This window comes from Microtus pennsylvanicus, chromosome 2, assembly GCF_037038515.1.
Source record: "Microtus pennsylvanicus isolate mMicPen1 chromosome 2, mMicPen1.hap1, whole genome shotgun sequence".
Taxonomy (NCBI): Eukaryota; Metazoa; Chordata; class Mammalia; order Rodentia; family Cricetidae; genus Microtus; species Microtus pennsylvanicus.
Window position 1 is genome coordinate 42906105 of NC_134580.1, and position 18794 is coordinate 42924898.

Genomic DNA, 18794 nt, shown 5'->3' on the forward strand with positions numbered 1-18794 from the left:
GCTGGGAAAATGAGAATGGATGTCAAAAATGTAGCTCAAAGAGAACGGAAATAAACTAAGCCTAGTGCATATTTGGGTCTGTTCCAGGATAATAATGAAACTTTGTTCTCATCCTTGTACAGAGAGACAGCTGCGCAATTGCATGCAACAGGGAGTCAATAAGAGGCTTACTTCTGTGTGGGAAAATAATATATGGTCAGGAAAGCATTTCAAGCTGGTGGATAAAATAACCTTGCAAGAAGGGGACTGTTTAGATAACCAATGAGCCACTTGGTTTAAAAGATTATGCTGGACATGTAGTCAGTTTTGTCACTGCTGCAACAAATGTTTGAGAGAAAAGATTCAAAGAAGAGGTGATTTGCCTTATCTTATCAGGTTTCCTGACATGGCCACTGGTTCCATTGTTTCTGGCCCTGTGCTGAAGCAGTCAATATAGCAGCAAGATAGGTGGAGCCAAGAGGCTCACCTCATGCCAGTCAGAAAACAAAAAGGAATACAGAAAGGGGACAGGTCAAGATATATCCTCCTAAGGACAAAGAACCTGTTGGTTTCCTCCTCCAGCGAGGTGTTGACTAAAATTCCCTAAATAGTTCCACTGGCTGAGGACCAAGTCGTCAACCTGAGAGTCCATGAGGGACATCTCTTTTCTACCCATAACATCCCACCTCCTTGATCACATATACATTCATAGCGTTTGGATGGAATATTCTTTTGAATTAGAACATGTAAACCTTAGAATGTCATTAGGAAATAATACAGCTTCCATATAAAAAGATGATCCAAAAACTTTCAGAGAAAAAAACATTTTTCATATTTATGAGAATTGATCTCAAGGTTTTGCACATGCTATTCAATCAGTCTTTCAACCAGATAATAATTAGAAAATGTTTCTCTGTAACCGAATTGTGGTTAAAGTCAAGAGAATAATAGCAAACTAAGGATAACCATTAGTAGTTCATAAGAATATAAAAGGTTCATTTTATGTATGAATATTAGTGTGCTTTAAAATCTTTATATATTAAATTTCTCAGAATCACTGGGGTGTTCCCAAAGTGAAGAACAAGACCAGAAATGATATGAATGGGAAGGTCATATCTCAAAAAGATTGCAAATGATAGATATATAATCATGAGCATAAAAAGGTGTTCGCTCTCCTAAGCATTGCTGATTGCCACTTTCCACAGTCAAATCCACAAAAATAAAATCTGTGTCACACTAGGTCAGTTGTTCTTCCCAATACTGGGACTTTTTAAAACAGTTCCTCATATCGTGGTGATCCCCAACCATGAAATTATTTCCTTTGTTGTTTCATAACTGCAATTTTGTTACTGTTATAAATCATAATGTAAATATTTGCTATGCAATGTTAACAAAAGGGTTGTTTGATCCCCCCCAAATGAGTTGTGACCCAAGATGAGAACCACTACATTAGGTAGAGTTCGTGTGTGTGTGTGTGTGTGTGTGATATAATAGCTCTGAACTCATTGCTGTAGGTAATGGGTTTTTTATTTTCAAATATTTTGCTGCTTTTTTTATTATTTTTATTGAACATTACATTTTTCTCTGCTCCCCTTCCTACCTCTCCCCTCCCCTTCAACCCTCTCTCAAGGTCCCCATGCTCCCAATTTACTCAGGAAATCTTGTCTTTTTCTACTTCCCATGTAGATTTGATCTATGTATGTCTCTCTTAGGGTCCTCGTTGTGGTACATTTACACAATGGAGTACTACACAGCAGAAAAAAATAACGACATATTGAATTTTGCAGGAAAATGGACGGAGCTAAAAAAACATCATTTTCAGTGAGGTAACCCAGATACAGAAAGACAATTATCACATGTACTCACTCATAAGTGGTTTTTAGATATAAAGCAAAGAAAGCCAGCCCACAAATCACAATCCCAGAGAACCTAGACAACAATGAGGACACTGTTGTGTGTGCTGTTTGTGAACATGAACTGACACAGTCACTTCAGAAGAGAATTTTGCATTTTCTTTAAAACTGAATATGAAATTGATTCTACAAATTAAATCTATGTCAGTCCAGAGTCATGGACAAAACTTGTATATTGCCATTGTTTATAGATGAGTTATAGAGATACTATCTTAATTAGAGAAGTTAAATAAAGCCATATGTAACAAGAGTTTATGACAACAAAAGGTGGATGCTTCAACTTTCAAGGACTCTCATCCAAACAGCAATTTATGAACATGGTCCTGTTCTTCAAGAATACATTTTCAGGTTTATTGATTTGATTATTTTTTATGCGTACTGTAGACTGCAGGTGCCTGGTGTCCTTAGATGTTATAGGAGCACATGACCTCCTTTAGAACTAGACTTACAGAGGGCTGTACGTTGCCATTTGAATGTTCAGACTCAAGCCTGGGTCCTCTGCATGAGCAACACATGCTCTTAGGCACCGAGCCAACTCTTTGATTCTTCAATAACCACTAAAACTAGACCTGTAAAATCTCTGAAAACCATGTTTTTAATCTTTACTTCCTCCTTTCATTTTTATTTTCCACAAATATACACACAAAACAAGAATCATCCATGAGCATAATTTAACAAGATATTGCATGAAACCAATAATCCTCATGAGCACTCCGCTGGAAAGTTAACAGAAAATGCATCAGAGACAATTTGAGTAAATCAGGTGTGTTCTTAAATGCTTTGATGGACATGTTTTGTGCTTCGAAATTTATCTTGAGACTCCTGTATTTCGTGTGTACTGAGGCAGAAAGAAAAGAATAATAAAAAAAAAAGAGTTCAGATAAGATCCTGGACACTCTTTATTCTAAGTATTTCTTTAAAACATGAGATGCTCTCTATTTGGATTTCTCCCCTAAAATCAGAGGTCCAACTTGAATCACTCAGATTATTTTGAGTTATTCTTTCTCGATTAGACATTGCTGGCTTGTCTGTGCTATCATTTGACATTCCCACACCATGGGTAGGTTTCTTTCAGATATCCCTGGAGATGTTTTCTGAAGGCAACATATGCATCTTCTCATAGTCCTTCTCTAAATTTAAATCTTAATTTTTACAAGCTTTCAAAGAATTAGTTTTTAATGTGATATTTTCCAAATAAAACTTGTTTTTGTTGCTTCTCTCTGATATGTTGTAGCCCCTCTTTCCCACTGCCCTCAGCATCAGCAGCCTTCTTTGTACTCTCATGGCCCATGTGACCTTTTGCCCATAACTTACTTTGGTTTTTGCATCTGACAGTCATCCACATCATTTGAGCAATGAGTGCTGAGACCAAGAAGTAAAACACAGAAGTAAGGTATATCCTTAGAATTATCCAGACATCTGCCAAACCAAATGTGCCTGCTCCTGGTTGCAAGAAGTCTTTGACGCTTGACCTATACTCAAGTATGCCCATTTATCTGGATTCTTTTTCTCTATTAGACAAATCACATATACCTTGCAAGTCACCCAGGCCTTTCCTGAAATGGCAAAGTTGTTGGGTACCAAGACAGCATGTATTCTAATTTATCCATCAGTGGCAATGCAGAACACTGTGAAGGACTCTTAATTGAGACATCTCATTAGCTAAATATCACTTAATATCTTAAGTGTCCCTTTTTATCACTATAAAATTAGTATTGTGGTATAAAAAGGATGAAACTTATAAATTAATCACTTAATGTTCTGAGCGTAGTGATTTAGTGACTGGCTGCTTTTTTGTTTTTTCTAGTTATGGATAGAATGATTTCAATGTTTGTGGTTATAATAAATGTCATTAATATTCAGCCCAGAAAATGGACTTTGTCACTTCTTAGTCAAGTGTGTGTGGGCAGTCTAATAATCTTTCTGAGATTTTTACCTCCCTTAAAATAAAAAAAAGGATAATAAAATAACTCAGAAAGCTGTATTTTTGCTGTTCATTTCTACTTCTTTATTCATTTTGATTTGTGCTGGCAACATCATCTTGTGAAGGAACTGGCATGGTGTCTAGTTCTAGTGGATCTCATTAGATATTTGTGGGAAAGTTGTCAGGCCCACTCAAGAACGTGAATTATTTACTCCAGATTTCTTATCTGTATGGGGCATCATGCTGTGTGATCTTTCTACAGGAAGCTAGCTTGGTGTCCAAGCCCTCATTTCCCAAGGAAGAGATGTATTGGCCCTGTGCCCAGACATGGGATGTCAGTAGAAGATCATGTTGAAGCATCTATCTCTGTAATGATGAAATGGGGCCTATCTGTTTCTCTCTACAAAGATCCTGGGACTACTATGGAAGCCCCCGGAGGCTTTTTAATCTCTTAAAGATACTAACCTGAATCCTTGCATAGATGTTCAATTGAAACCTGAGGTTAGGATAAAGTACACTTAAAGTTTTAAAGCTCTCTGTGTGGGACTGGACAAAGCTCTTAAACGTTTTATAAACCCCTAGGCAGCTACTTAAAGCAACTGTGGCTCCCAGAGAGCCAGGCACAGCAGTGAGTTGTGAAAACACAGCTTGATAGAATCATTTCGCACCTAGTTTGCAATGGCCTCATGACTTTTTCTACGATGTTCTTTATATATTTTACTTGGTTGTTCATGAAACTTTACCTGGAATCCCCCAGTTACAGTATGAGGTACCCAAGGTCAGATGGTTACTCCAATGTTTCCTTGTTCATGATCATATAAAGATGGTAGAGTGTAACAAAGAAAAATCTAATCAATGTCATGTAAATTTATTTTTTGGTCTTCATTTGTTAATAAGTGCATTTGATTATTATTAGATTTTCTGATATTAATAAATGTGATAACTTAAGTTCAGAAAAGTTAACTAATTTCTCAGAAAACACTTTCTAACAAAATTTCATTGTTGTCTGATTTCAAAACTAAGGCTTATACTACACAGTGAGTTGACATTTGGGTGGGTCAGGAATACCATTTTCTTTCAATTTAAGAAATTTTGTTGTAGCTTATTATAGTTTCCAAAAATTAGCATGGAGTCCATTGCTGGGACTCACGTGTAGTTGTAGGAGAAAATGCAGGTATAACACGACAGCCAGTCTACCTGGTATGCTGCACTTCTAAATAGGAAGCATGGCACACTATGTCTGAAGTCAGAACGCTGACTTCTGAAGGAGCCTGAGTAGCTGGCAGCTGGGCTGTAGACAAGTCTATACTCTTCACATTTTTTATGGATTTCTTCTGCATCGAGACATTGATGGGATGAGTGCTCACTGTCCAATTCGAGGTAATATGCTAACCAGTTACATTTGACAGACTTTCACTATACAAGTGATTGCTATCCAGGAAATAAAGTAGATGCTGGTCCCTGAAACTGTCTCTGGAGTGGCTTATCTTAGTACCGACCAATGGGTATTGCTGTCTTGTAGAGGGAGGGAGTTCCCAGTTAACAACTATAAGTAGTAATCTTCATTAAGGTAGTTTACTCCGAAGGCTGGTCCTAAGATGAGATGGCCATCGGACTTTCACAGTTTCTCTTTCACTAAATTGTTCCCCATAATTCCTAAAATCAGTAGCATTTTCTTACCCATAAAGATTTCTAGAGAGTATAAGACCCAAATAATGCAAAGGTACCTTTTTTTGTTCCACCTTTTATACAATCACAGAAATTTAAAGAACTATATTATGAAACTTTGGTGGTTGCTAGAATGCTATCACATCAAAAGTGAATTAAATAGACGTAGATGATTTATAAAGGCAGGGTAATTAATATACAGCCTAAAAGAGCTGTGTGGAGTGGTAGGAGGGAGATGTTTTCATCAGTAAGGTCAGTTTGTTGAACCTATAAAATCAATGAGAGAGGAGAGAGAAAGAGAGAGAGAGAGAAAGAGAGAGAGACAGAGACAGAGACACACACAGAGAGAGAAACAGATGTGGAATGCTCTGCTACAACTGGAAAAATTCTTTGCATCTGACTTTTACTGTCTGCACCTTAGCTTTGGATACAGCAAGACAGAAGTTTCAGGTTATCCTTTATTAGTTATATTTTCAGGGCATTTGGTGACGGTGAGTAATACAGTAATCAATGTGTTCAGGTCTTTCTGGTCATAATTACCTGACGTGATAATCATTTCAGAGTATTAGTTATATATAAAGAGACAGTAAGGTATAAAAATATACAATTTTAATTTTTCCTCTGTGCAATGATAAATTTGAAAAGACTTTTTGGCCAGTTAAGGTTGTTACCAGTTTGTATAGGGTTAATCAGTTACAGACAAGATTTATAGAAATCTCTACTGGGGCCATGTAATTAACAAATTTGTTTCTAGAATATGAACCTGATCACCTCCTCCCTCAATTCAATGTCATTTCCATCACACCATGCTGTTTATTTGTCATTTTATAAAGCTCTAATGGAGGAGTGAATGAGCTTGGAGCTAAGAAATCAAGAGGAGACAGGAGGGAAGTGAGATCATCCAAGCTTTTAAAGTTGAACATTATTGGCCCTGAAACCCATTGAAACAGGGAGCTTCTGGGCATATATTTAGAAAAGTGATGTGGTATTGAAGGTAGATAACAAGTAGCATTTTTTTCTGTACACAAGTACAATTTTTAATAGCACATTTTTATGTATTTCCAAAAATTAATTCTCGCAGAAATGAAGACACGCTTTCATTCACTTACATCAACAGGCCTAAAGTTTGGTACTCCCTAATCCAAAAAGGAAGTTTGAACACCTAGATAATAAACCTTTCAGTGCTTCCAAGATGCAAACAGGAAAAATGAGAGAAGTAGCTGGGAGTTAGGGAGACAAGTCTAATTCATTTTCTCTGTGTTTCTCACGCACACATTTGTTGAATGAATCATTTGGCTCCTTGATAAAGAGATTGGCAAAGCTGTCTACACTCAGAGATGGGCCAGTTCTGTGATCACCTCTTTTCATCTTGTAAGGAAAAATTGCTTTGGCACCTCATTGAGAATGCAATGCTACTATTCAAGGACAAACTGACAGGTCACTGAGGGGAGAGCGTTGACTTTTTGGCACAGTTGCTGCTGAGCTCAAGTATCCAAAAGGAGGTGGTTGAATAAGTTTTGACATCTTTATCCACAGGCTAGAAGTGGTCCAGAAACTATGGGGATTAACTTTGCAGCACTGTCTTTTATACTTGAATTTGATGCTTCATTTTTTTTTCTGACATGAGAAGTGGTATCAAAAACCATAAAGGAACCTTGGTGATGTGGGATTCCCCTGTGTATGCTGTGAATACCATTGGTTAATAAAGAAAATGCGTTGAGCCTGTAGCAGAGCAGGAAAAAACAGAGCAAGTCAGGAGAAACTAAACTGAATGCTTGGAGGAAGAAGGTAGAGTCAGAGAGAAGCCATGGAGTCGCCACCAGAGACAGACATGCTAAAACTTTGCTGGTAAACCATAGCTTCATGGTGATACACAGATTAATGGTGACGGGTTCATTATGATGTAAGAGTTAGCCAGAAATACACTTGAGCTATTGGCCAAATAGTATTGCAAATAATAGAGTTTCTGTGTGGTTATTTCAGGAGTCTGAGAGATGGGCAAACAAACAAGCAGCCTCCTACTACACCTTAGTGTTTAGCTGCTTGGTACAACTTACTTTTTATAAACTGATACAGGATCTAGAAAAGGGACAGTTGCGCCCTCAATTATTCAGTGGTCAGTGATAGACTTAGAACCAGAATAAAGATTTCCTCCCTTGTGCTCCAATAAATTATAATTTTACTCCACACATAGGACCAAGATTGACAATACTTCATTTTATTTTATTTTTGGTTTGTTGAGACAGGGTTTCTCTGTGTAACAGCTTCAACTTTTCTAGAACTTGCTTTGTAGACCTGGTGCTTTTGAACTCAGAGATTCACCTGCCTCTGCATCTGGAGTACTGAGATTACAAGCATGCATTACCACCATAACCCAGCCACATTTTTTATTTTATATTAAAATTTACCATAGGGTACAGAGTACAGTGAACACTTCTGGATAAATTAAATGATAGAAATATCAACATTTAAATGTTTTCAAGTCAAAAAGACATGTCAGAGATTATCCTGTTTAAATCTCTAAATTTCCACGCTTGTATAAATGTCCTAGAAGCATGTGTGACATGTATAGAGCTGTCTAGTCAAAGGCAGGGCTCTGTCTTGTAGCTAGGGAACAAGGTATTGCTGTTTTTTTTTATTTTTTATTGTTTTTATTGAGCTATGTATTTTTCTCAGCTCCCCTCTTCCCCCTTGCCCCTTCAACCCTCTCCCATGGTCCCCATGCTGTCAATTTACTCAGGAGATTTTGTCTTTTTCTAGTTCCCCTGTAGAATAGATGCATGTATGTCTGTCTTAGTGTCCTCTTTGTTGTCTTGGTTCTTTAGGATTGTGAATTGTAGATTGGTATAAAATCCACTTATGAGTGAGTACATATTATATTTATCTTTCTGGGTCTGGGTTACTTCACTCAGTATGATGTTTTTAGATCCATCCATTTGCCCACAATTTTCATGATGTTATTATTTTTTTCTGCTATGTAATAGTCCATTGTGTAAATATACCACATCTTTTTTTTTATCCATTCTTCAGTTGAGGGGCATTTAGGTTGTTTCCAGGTTCTGGCTGTGACAAATAATGCTGCTATGAACATAACTGAGCACATGTTCTTGTGGTATGATTGAACATTCTTTGGGTATATACTCAAACATGGTATTGCTGGGTCTTGAGGTAAGTTGATTGTTTCCTAATTTTCTGTGTGTTAGTTTTAAAGTAAGTGCTGAGTGATGAAAAATGGTTCCTTTAATTGCAAACCAAATGCTTGCATTGCTGTGTTTATTTTGCCATAGTTGTTAGGAGAAAAAAAAAGAGAAGTCAAGTCAAAAGGTTCTGTGAACTTCTTAAGTGATAATAGCCTTTTCATATCTCTGGATATGTCCTGAAAAAGTTTTCCATTTGTCAACACAGTTCCTCGCATGTGGAGCCTATGGCATCCTCTAGTCTATTGAAGGCATAGCAGAAACATCATAGGTGAAAGGACATTGGAAGTGAGTGTAATTACATGTATTACATGGGTAATACATGGAGATATACAAAAAGAAGAAAATAATACATATACATTTCACTTTGCAATAACTAAAAATTAAACTATATATATTTATATACAGAGTCAATTATGTGTATGTGTGTGTGCCTATGCACTGTTTGGATATCAGTTCTTGCATTGGACAGAGGGCTTTAGTTCCGGGACTGGAGTTACAGGTAATGACTACTTGCCTAATAGGGGTGCTAGGAATCAAACCCAAGTTTTTTGTAACAAGAATATTTCATCTTAACTGCTGGGCCATCTCTCTAGACCCTCATAGAAACACTATTAATAATTTTATTTGAGGAGATCCTGACAAAATATACAAAAGCAAATTCTTGGTTGCACCGTGGTGGCAAATGTCTTTAGGTGGGAACGATGTTCATCTACCTAACTGGGGAAACTTCTATATGATTTGACTTCTGGGTTGATAAGCAGAAATGTGGTCCAAAGACATCAATGGCATTAATGATTTGCTATGGGATTTAGATGCTGTATGAGATTGAGGAAAATCAGAGGAGATAGGTCACAGATCCAAAGAAGGCTTGAAATTATAAAGATATGAATACCAAGGAGAAAAAAGTTATAGTCAGTGACAAAACTTTAAATATTTTAGCCAGGGAGGAAGTTAAAAAGTACAGGGACTCCTGTTGTCTTTAATAGAAACTGCTCTTGTGGCTGGAACTATGTGAAGCCTGAGGGAGGCAGGAAAGAGAAGGCAAGTTAAGATAGTGTTATATATATTATCAACATAGACACTGAAGGTGATTTGCATGATGTTAGATGTGAGAATTGAGACAATACTTTCCTGCTTATGACAAAAAGTTGCGCTGAATTACACAGAATTTGCCAGAGAACAGTTGAAGCTAGCTAGAAGTAAAGCCAAAAGGACTAGCCAGAAACTGAAGCAGATTTCTTCTCTTTTACTCTACCAGAGCAGAAGGATGTAAACCAAATATATTGTGAATCAACATAAAGCTGCCCTTGTTAGAGAATGTATATAAGGATGTCTGGAGCATAATATCAAATACCAATATAAACCTTCTCTAACTAAAAGGCTTATTGTCTTTCAGATGTTGCCAGCTCTCAGGAGTTTCTGATGTAAGGTGATTTAGGATCATGGATACTCTAAGTGATTGCAATAAGCTGGGGTAGTGATAGCAGCTGATCAGCTTGATTCTGCCCGTGCTGTTAGTCAAGGTTCTTCAGGGAACTGAACCAATGAAACTTTTACTATGAGAACTAACTTTTGCAATTAGGGAGGTTGAAAGGCCCCAGTTCTACTGTGAACAAGTTGGAGATGCATAAAAAAATGGTCATTCTTCTAGAGGATCTTCAGTGGACTTCTCTCAAGAAAAGCATTAGAAGGTTTATTTCCTTAGTTTCAACAATTCACCACATGATAAAAATAAAAAGGATGTCATCAGATGCTTTACATTCTAAAGTTCAGAATATGGAGAAAATGGGAGAGGCTTTCATTTTCCATGATCCTTGAACAATCACGATGTCTGAACTTCAAGTAAATGAAGACAGAATGGACTACAAGAGTATATGCTCAGATTTTGGATAGCAAACTACTATCTTCCATTATAGCTCAGAATATTTAGCACAATGTTTGATGAGGAATATTATAAGATGTCATAGTAATAGAAGCCTCAAGATACCATGGGAAGTGACCATACGTATTCAAGGCCCTGCAAGATGGTCAGGAAGTTTTAACGTAAAATGTTATTCTCTTCATTATGCTCAACATCTGTCCCATAGTAGCCTGGCATGAAGATTCTTTATCTGGTATGCTACACATTTTCTGAACAGTATTGGTGTGTAATATGCTTGTCTTCCTTCCACATTTTTAGCCTCAAGAGAGCAGGGAAGGATTTCTTATTTAGCATGTTTCAAGTACAGTAGATTTCAAAAAACCCTGCCTGTGTCTGAATAAATAAGACTACAAACAATGTAAGCATACTTTTCATTGGGTTCTTTTTGCATGTAAGAAAGACTACTATTCACATTCATTAACTTATTTATATATTACTAAACATAAAATTGAATTGATGTTAATTCTGAGAATCATAAAGAAGTTGCTTTATGAGAAGAAGCTTTGCTTGAAATAAAGGAGCAGGTCAAGGCAGCCGGAGAGACAGCTCAGTGGTTAAGAGTATTGGTTGCTCTAACAGAGTCCCTGGGTTCAATTCTCAGCACACACTTGGCAACTCATAACTGAAGTGTAACTCCAATTTCAGGGGATCTAGCACACAGACACAACATATAGGCAGAACACCAGTGCACATAAAATAAAATACTTTTAGAAAGATGCAGGTCAATTGTGACAGTTTATACATTTTTACTTGAATACTGTGTAAAATTCCATTTTTTTTACCTCATTTTGAGCTTCACAATATATCTATAAATCCAGGCTGAGAAAAATATACTCTCTAAATATACTAAAGGTAGTATATATAATTATATATTATTCTCTGAATATTTGAATATAACTTGAGTTTGTATGTGTATGCATATGCGTGCTTGTGCACACGTGTGTGCCTGTGAGCGAATGAGGCACATGTACTCTGTGTGTGTGTGGTCAGGTGACAACCTCAAATGTTGACACTGCTTTTCCATATTGTTTGAGGCGGTGTCCCTTTGTTGTCTTCCTGCTGCTTATATGCCAGACCAACGGGATCATAAGCTTCTAGCAATCCTCTGTCTCTGCCTCTAATCCCTTTGTAGAATTCTGGGATTGCATGTGTGCTCATGCTGCATGTCCAGGTATTATGTGGGTTCTTGGAATTTGAATTCAAGTACTCACATATGTACAGCAAGTGTTATTTAGTTTCTGATCCATTTTCCCCGATTACATTTTTATAAGGTAAAAAATTATTTCTGTTTGGTAATAAAGACTAAAAGATAATAACCATCTTTTTGTCTTCCAATTTAAACAGGCATGCTGAAGTTACCTTGAGGAGTTTGGGTGAGTCCTTCTTGCTGAGATCCTACTCATTTTGTTTGGGAGGGCCAAGGATGGAGAAGAATCTGGGCTTGTCATGTCTATACAAGGCACAGTTTGGCCACCATGATTGGTATTTTATCAGGGGAATGAGAACACAAATCCTCTTATTCATCTTCCATATAGCCTTGCTCTACTTGTTGAAACAATAGGCTGTTTAACTCTCATTTTTCTGCACCAGCCATGCAAAGAATATAATTATTTCTTAAAAACCACTATGTTTTATTTATTATGGACAGAGTTGTTCAAATCTTCTAAGCAGGTACTGACTTAATGATGTCAGAGAGAGGTAGAGTGTTGAAAAGGAGGCACATAAAGCTCATTTTAAGGTCCATTTATTATCTGGAGTTTTGGAGTCTTTCCCTGTTTGCAAATTTGCTTTCCCCTCTAAAAGTCTCCATCCTTGAGACGTGCTTGAAATGAAACCAGTTCTTGCTAGACTTGCAAAATCACAGCCCAGGCAGCAGGGCCCCTGGGAGAGGCCATCTCATCCATCAGAGCCGCTGACTTTTGAAAGTGAGAGGCCTGTGAATAGTCAAGATGATGAATCCCAGGGGCAGACAGCATCCACGTTGCATATCCTAGATAATGCCAATGTAACCTGTGGCAACTGTTGGCGTCAATGATGCAGGGATCCATGAGAGACGAGTCTTGCCTGCCTCTAACACCATGTGCAGTTTGTCTCTGCTTCCTTAGGCAGATCACAGCATCCAAGTGCCAGCAGAAGGAACATAGAAAAGATGAAGGCAGCAGAAAAATTGAGTATTTTAATAAGCGTGTCTGCCTTAATAGCAAGGAAATTCAGCGTCAGAAAGAGAGTTGTGCTTATTTCTGATCTCACCTCTGCCTGTAACCCAGTTCAACTTACTGGTTCTACTGGACAGATTTATTGAATTTATCCCATATGACAGGCACTGAGTTTATGGTTGGAGATAAACCATGAGCATAACAGACATAGTTTTGGCTATCAGGGTTGGAAAGTACAAATAAAAAGCTATAATGCTGTGTGATGAGTGTTATGAGATCCCTGAATTGGGTAACCAAAAAAATTCACCTAGGTGAACATAACTGGCTTGCTTACTAGCTTATGATGTCAGCTGTAGATTTACATCACTTCGGATCTATATAACTTTCTCAGAATTCCAGAAGAATTGACTTCAAATTGTAAAATAAAAGACCATTTTTCTTGACATTTGTCAGAGTCTGAAGTCTCCACTCAAGATGGTAGCAGGACAATGGTTCCTGGGAGAAAGTTGAGAGGGGATCTTTGTTCAGTCTCAATTTGCTGGTCTGTAGCGGATCTGTCAGTGTCTTTACATGGCCCCCTCTGATTGTGTCTCTGTGTGTGTTTGTTCCTGTCTTCAGAAGGATAGCATTCAGTATATCTGAGGTTCATCCTCTCCCAATATGACCTCAAGTTAGCTAGGTAGAGTCAATATGACTCTACTCCCAAATTAGGTCACATTTTGAGTTTTTCTGCATTAGGTCTTGCTCATATTCTCCAGAGGGTTTATTGTAATTTGCTATATACCCTAAGATTTTTTTTTATCATTTGTGGGTTATGGTTTGTCTTTTACCATTGTCTTTTTCCGGACAGTCTAATTGGTTTGGTGCTCAATTCTCTTTAAACATTTGGAACTTGGTTTTCCATTATTACTGCAGAGACACTGTGCTTTGAGTAAAAATTGTGTTTTTCCTTAAAGGGTGTTTATGCCTCATACAATGCTAATATTAGCCCTGTGCTGTTGTACATCTGACCCCAAGTAAAGATACTAGCTAGGGTAAAGGAAAATAACAAGTACCACTGGACTTAATACACACCATAAAGTGAGAATCCCCATGATGTTAAGAGCCTTTTGGAAGGTCTCTGGCTCCAGTCCCCGAGGTAGTCCTTCTAATGTCTCTAAAAGCCAATAATATCTGCCTTCTGAATCCATGTCACACAATAAGAATCAATGCATCGTGATTGTTCTTTCCCATTTGGTGAAGATGGCAACCCGCTAACTTTAATAACAAAAATCTCCACGTATTACCATGGTAATACAAAGGAGAAAACATATTCACCTGGTACACCAGAAAACAGCTGGTGAGAACATTGTTTTGTAGAATGAATTTTGATGATAGGGCTGTCTAAACTTATCTCCAATATTTTAGTAAATTTCCAAGAGCTAGTAATTCTATTTTCAGATCCTTCCTCAGAATTTGTTCTATTTATCTGTAAAGGAAGAACTAAGATAGTTTATATTTTCCGAAAGAAATGTAGTGTTATCAAGCTTAGGCTGTCATGGCACTAACTGTAAGAGTTCACAGTAAGAGCATGTAGGGTTCCCTGCCTTCGTTTATATCTCTGTGACTTTGTTCCTCCATTTCCTTCTAATTCTCAGTGTTTTTGCCTCTGTTAAAGAAGATACACTCCTTATGTCTGAAACCATGGCATCCAAGTTACCTTCAGTGTGTGTGTGTGTGTGTGTGTGTGTGTGTGTGTGTGTGTACACATGTATGAACACGAGTGTTGGTCAATATGCATATCAGTATACTCATATTTGCATAGAGTCCAGATATCTATGTTGGTTGTTATTTCTACAGCTCCATTTACTTTGTTTTTTGAGACAGGATCTCTCGCTGGCCTAGAATTTACCAAGTAGGCTAGCTTGACTGGCCAGGGAGTCTCAGAGACTGGTCTGCTTTTGCCTTCTACCCATCACTGCTACTATAGTAATACTGTTTTTTGTGTGTATAAAATTCCTTCCCAAGCTCTATAAGGTTTTATGTGGATGTAGCTGACCTCATGTTGAATTCCATTTTTGAAGACAGAGATTGTTCATTCATTTCCCAGACACCCAAACCTAAAATAATCACATAGAAACTGTATTAATTGCAATACTGTTTGGCCAATGTCTTAATCATATACATCTTAAATTAACCTATTTCTATTATTTTATATTTTACCATGAGGCTTGTGGCCTACCAGTAAGGCTCTCGCTGATGGCTTACATCTTTCTCCTTTGGCAGCTACTTGGCATCTCCCTGACTCTGCCTTCTTTTCTTCTCTATCTGCTTGGAATTCCTGCCTCACTCTATTGTGCCCGGCTGTAGGCCAAAGAAACTTTATTCATTAACCAATAAAGGCAACACAAATACAGAGCGACTTCCCACACCAATACTGCGTTTAGAATCAGTGAACTGAGGAACTTCTCACAACACCTGTCAGAACCACACACACATTTCACTTGATTGGTCAGGAGTAAAACTAAGAGTGAGGTTTATCTTAAAAGTAAAACTCTACAAGTGATTTTAAGTCAGGAAGCACCAATATATGGCACAGCAAAACTCAACTTTTCATGCATATGCAAGACTCTAAATTATGGTATAAATAACTGAGAAGTAGTTAGGGAAGAGTCTACACTGGGAGGCTAAAGAAAGCCTCTGCCTAGTCCATGTCACTCATCTCTTCCATCTTCCCTATCATCCAGCTGCTGTTTGGAGAATAGTCGCTATGGAAGCACAATCCTTTAAGAAAAGGGATAAAGGGCGTCAGAAATCCCGCTGTCTTAGTGGCCATCATTCCACAAACCTGTGATGCTAAACAAGAAGTTTTACAAATCTGACATCGTCGGTTTTACTATAAATCCTTGCATTGTTCAAATGTAAAATCCACTCTGAGTACGGCTCCTTGCCTTTGATTATTTGACTCTGTCCTCTCGTCTGAAATGCCTTCTTTCTTCTTCATGAAAAATCTGTATCATTTAGTCCCTATTATGACTATCCTCAAAGTAGTGAGATGATCGTAGGCAAATATTCAAGCGGTCAGAGTGTCAAAGTTAGTGCTTCCAACCAGAAGTATTCAAATTCATCTGGAAATGACAGATAAGGCCTGAGTTTTGATTCAAGCAGCCCCTTGTAAGTTTTGAAAGGATATTAAAAATTAGAGAATATTGAATTATTGTATCATTTATTTAAACATTGACTAGTGTAGAGTGATCAGAAGGATAAAATAGGATAAAAGTAGATAACTGAGGGCCATTGTTTTTGGCAATATTTTCTAATGACTTGCAAGTGGAAGGGACACCATAATGGCTGGAAAATTGATGTGGTCAATGAGATATGTCTTTTAGTGAAATTCTTCCCTTTATTAGCTTTTTTATTCTATGATTGAAACAGATAATAATTAATGGTTTATAGAAATAATGAGAAGTGCCTGAAACTGAAAGTATCATTGGGAGTATATAAGAGAGAAGCTACAGGGGAACCTGACCTCTTTTTTTTTTTTTCTGAGACACTTTAACTCTTGCCTAAACTCTGTAAAGGTGTTTAATGGTGGTGAAATATGATATTTACATTGTGGCTGTGGACATGTTGCACATTCCACTATTGTAAAATATAACAGTCAAGCCATTTTGGGTTTCTTCTGATGCTCACTAAGAACACGAATCATAAGCAGCACTGCCCTTAGGATACAGTGACACTCGCAAGTAGTAGATATGTAGTATTCTGGAGTATTTCAGTCTCATTTATTGAACACTAAGCAAGTTTATGTCCCAGAAACAGTCGCTGCTACATGTCATCATCATTGTTACCCTCTTCTAGCCACTTATGGAGCAACATGTGTCTACTTTAGGACTGTGTCATTTGTGAGTAGACTTCCAGCACACTCTCTATCTCTCTGTGGTGAGCATGGGGTGATATATTGAGTCTTGGAGAAGAAATGTAGGCCTTTGTGTGCTTGCTTTGGTGTCAGTGGAGATCACATCCAGTGTTTTGAGCATGGTAGACAGTTTCTCCACCACTGAGCTATAGCCACAGCCTAGAATGCCAATGTTTATTAGATGGACACGATACTCATATACCCTCTTTTAACCCTTTCCATGTAGCAACTAGCTTGAACAGTGAGTGGTCTTGTTTAAATTAGTCATCTTCAAGGTGTGTGTGTGTGTGTGTATACGTGTGTGTGTGTGTACATGTGTGTGTTCTTTAGATTTTATGTCACAGGTTGGAGTCATTTTGGAAGAGGGGATCTCAACTGAGAAACTACCTCCACCAGAGTGTCCTGCAGGCAAGCCCTTAGTGCGTTTTCTTGATTGATAATTGATGTAAGACTGCCCATTTTACTGTGGGTGGTACCAACTCTGGGCTAGTGGCTCTGGATGCTATAAGAAAACAGTATAATAAAGCCATGGGGATCAAATTATTATGCTACATTCCTCTGTGGCCCTTGCATCAGTTCCTGTCTCCACGTTCCTTGCTTTGAATTCTTGTTCTGACTTCCTTCTATGATGGACTGCTATGTAGGATGTAAGTAAAAGAAATGCTTTCCTCTCTAAGTTGTTTTTGGTCATGGTGTTTTAAGGCATCAATAGAAAACAATCTGAGGCAATATATCAAAAGAACCTAGAACATCCTTTCCTAAAGAGTATCCATATGAGGATGCTATAAAAGCATCTGAAATTTGAAATATGTTACATTCATGCAAAATAATAAACACATGAAGGAAATATAATGTAATTCAATATAATCATCCTTCATAATGCCCTGCTCAATTTAAAGGTGTAAGAAACAAACCTGAGTAATAACTAGACTTACTGCTATTGTCTGTCAAACCTCTGATGAAAAGCATGAAGTGTGGGAAAGAAATGTGGAGACATAGGCAAATTATTTTTGCATCATTTAGAACAAACTGCTTTGTTTCTGATGCTTTCCTTTCCTGCTAAAGGCTCAGACTTTATCATTACTTGCGGTCTCATTTAACATCTTCATACACACACGCACATGCATGCGAGCACACACACACACCACACATGGACACACATGAACACATCCTAACATACAACCACAGACTCAGATTTGTTCCATTCTTCCTTAGGAGCAGATTCAGCACAGTACAGACCTTGCATTATCACACAGACCACACAAACTCTTGACTTCTTCCTTCTCTGGGGAAATGGTGGCCTGGGATCCTCTTTTTCTTGTCTTCTTGATGAGTCATAGATGCATCTCACGACGACAGGGTAGTACATGATATGGGTGTCAATGACATTCAACTTGTGAGATAAATGGCACAGCAGCTTATTTGCGGGACAATAAGGCTGCAGATGTATAATGCTAGAGTCTTCCTCGCGTATGTTTTTCTCAGTATTCTCTCCTCTCCTTTGCATTGATATGTATGTACAGTTTCGACTGAATACATTGATATTCTCATCAGGTATAAGAATTCCTTCTTGATGCAAAAACATGCTGCTAACTGTTTTTCTATCAAATCCGTCCTCTCTGGTTCTCCAGAGCATCATCAAACCGGTTTCAGCACTTATGCCCAAATGATATCCTTTGATGGGTTTCTGATAATGTTTTATTTATACCTGTCCTTTACCATATATATATATATATATGAAGTATTTTTAAGTGTCTTTTCCAGGAAAGCAGTGTGTGTGTGTGTGTACTTGTACTTTCCACTATTTGAAGTTGAATACACATATGATTTGACTTTTGATTTCAGCACATTAGTATTGGGGCCTTTGAAATTATGTGTTCCAGAAATCTATAATGAAAATAGATTTGGTTCCAAGGAAATAGGTGAAATGCTACTTTTGGCTTGGGAACCAAGTAAGATAGAGTCATTGTTTGTTCTTTCATTCATCCAGCTACGATTGTACATCAATTGCATTTCAGGCACAGATCAAAGTGCTAGGTACAATGGTGGTGAACAGAAATGTCCTTGCTTCAAGAAGTATTCATTCCCCAGTGGGAATGGACAGTACCCAGTGTTTCTCAGACTTGCTTGAAAAT